This window comes from Penaeus chinensis, chromosome 35, assembly GCF_019202785.1.
Source record: "Penaeus chinensis breed Huanghai No. 1 chromosome 35, ASM1920278v2, whole genome shotgun sequence".
Taxonomy (NCBI): domain Eukaryota; kingdom Metazoa; phylum Arthropoda; class Malacostraca; order Decapoda; family Penaeidae; genus Penaeus; species Penaeus chinensis.
Window position 1 is genome coordinate 4729751 of NC_061853.1, and position 2500 is coordinate 4732250.

Below are 2500 nucleotides of genomic sequence, written 5' to 3' on the forward strand. Positions count from 1 at the left end.
AAAGAGTCATTGGAGAGGAAGGGAGGTGAGCATTAGAAGTTCACGTCAGGTCTAAGGGTTTGGTGGTGTTAGGGAAAGGAGGGCAGTATTGGGCGACAACTATTGTCAGTTTTAAAATGAGTTTCTTCTTTATGAGTTTATAAATTGTAAGGATTCCAAGAGCCTACGACCGTGGACTCCAGACAGACACTACGGGTAACTGACCAGTCCATCTAATGACTCGTGTCTCAATAATAATGACAAAAGCCTGGTTTCGTGATGTGTCCCCTGAATATAATCTATTTAAGCTGGGAGTTATGAGTGAGAGTAGCACTGACCTCACTTAAATAATGTCTATCGCAGAAGGAACAAATGCCGTAGACTTCCGCATTAGAGATGAAGGAAAGCCTGATTGGGGAACAAACAACGACTGATAGATTTCGTCGTAGGAAAGATGGGCTTGCAATTTGAAAGGTGAAGGGGACGACCTAAAGAGCAGACTGGGGGGGCGGGGGGAGGAGGAGCGGCCAGTAAGGAGTCGCTCTAGAAGGAGAGTCGTAGGAATAGATACGACACTTTCTGAACAGCGTAGATTCGAGAACAGGGCGAGGACAGCCCGAGCTTGCTGAAGAAACGACGTAGGGAATCGATCTTTCCACCCGAGTTCTAAGGTTGCATACTTGAAGGAACAACAAGGCCCAGATTCCTCTCATAACATGAAGAATGATGTAAAAGAACTACACGTTCATTCCGCTAAACAGTGAAAAACAAACAAACAAACACACAAACACCAAAAACAAAAAGAGATACGTAGAATGATGGATAAGGAGGTTAAAAAAAGGGGATTTATTGTCGGTCTCCAAACTAATGGATAGGGAGAAAGACAAGATCATGAGGTCACAGAGTGTAGCGGTCGTCGACGAACCTGAACCAGAGCAACGAAGCGAACACCGCAAGTACTTCTATACACAGGTTATCAGGGCCCGGAGATAAGTCGGGGGAAGATGTCTATGGACTGCACCCTCTCCTCCCAAGGCATCCTCTCTTCCCACACTTTTTTTTCCAAAGGCATCCTCCCTCCCCACAGCATCTTCTCTTCCCGAAGCATCCTCTCGTCCCACAGCATCATTTTTTCCAAAGGCATCATCTCTTCCCACAGCATCCTCTTCTCCCACAGCATCCTCTTCTCCCACAGCATCCTCTCTTCCCAAGGCATCATCTCTTCCCACAGCATCCTCGCATCGGTGAAGGAACTCTCACATAGGATGCAAAGTGAATACGTTGGAAGGTACTTTGAAAGGTGAGTTGTCCCATTGGACAATAGAGCGACGAACTCCAGGATGAAAGAGGGAGTTTAAACGCAATATATGACAAGTGCAGATACAGATACACACCCACACATACACACACACACAGATACGCACACACACACACACACACACACACACAAACACCCTCTCTCTCGCTCTCTCCCTCAGGAAAAAAAAAAGGGTCAAAAGAAGATGAAAAAAGAGAACAGATAATAGATAGGAAGAAAAGGGTCAAAAGACGATAACAATAGGAAAACATAAAAAAAAGAAGGTAAAAGTAGAATTCCAAATAAGAAAAAAAGAAAAAAGGTCAAAAGAAGACAAAAAAAACAAACACAAGGAAAGCAAGTATAGAAAAGACAAAAAAAAGTCAAAAGAACGCGACAATAAAAAAAAAAAAAAAAAAAAAATAATAATAAGAAAAAAGAGGTGAAAAGAAAAACAAAAAACAAAAAACAAATAATTTTTTTTTTTTTTAAATATAGAGTCCCGGAGAAAAGCCTGGATTTAGTATTTTCAAAAGGGTCTTTCCAATTCGCGCTTGGGAAAGTCTTGGGTAAGATCTTGAATTCAAGGTCGGAAAAGCAGATTCGCGGTTAGGATTTAATTCGGTAAGAGTTTAAATTCGCGGTTAGAAGGATTTAATTCGGTAAGAGTTTAAATTCGCGGTTAGAAGGATTTAATTCGGTAAGAGTTTAAATTCGCGGTTAGAAGGATTTAATTCGGTAAGAGTTTAAATTCGCGGTTAGAAGGATTTAATTCGGTAAGAGTTTAAATTCGCGGTTAGAAGGATTTAATTCGGTAAGAGTTTAAATTCGCGGTTAGAAGAGTCTGTTTCTCGTTTGAAGGATTTAATTCGCGGTCAGAAAATCACATTCGTGGTTAGAAGAGTCTTATTCGCGTTTGTGAGGCATGTAAAGACAAACAAAAAAAAAGGAAAACTGATACAAACAAAAGAAAAAAAGGATTATAAAATAACTAAAACAAGAAAATTCGCGTTTAGAAGAGCCTGATTCGCGTTTGTAAGAATTAAATTCGCGTCTGAAAGAATCCAATTCGCGTTTGTGGGAATCGAATCCGCGTTTGGAAGAGTCAAATTCGGATTTGGAAGAATCTAATAAAAAAAAAGAAAAAAGCGCAACCCCCACCCCCCTATAAAAACCCAGATTAAAGAAAAAGACTCAGAAAAAGAGTTAAAAACGAAACGAAAA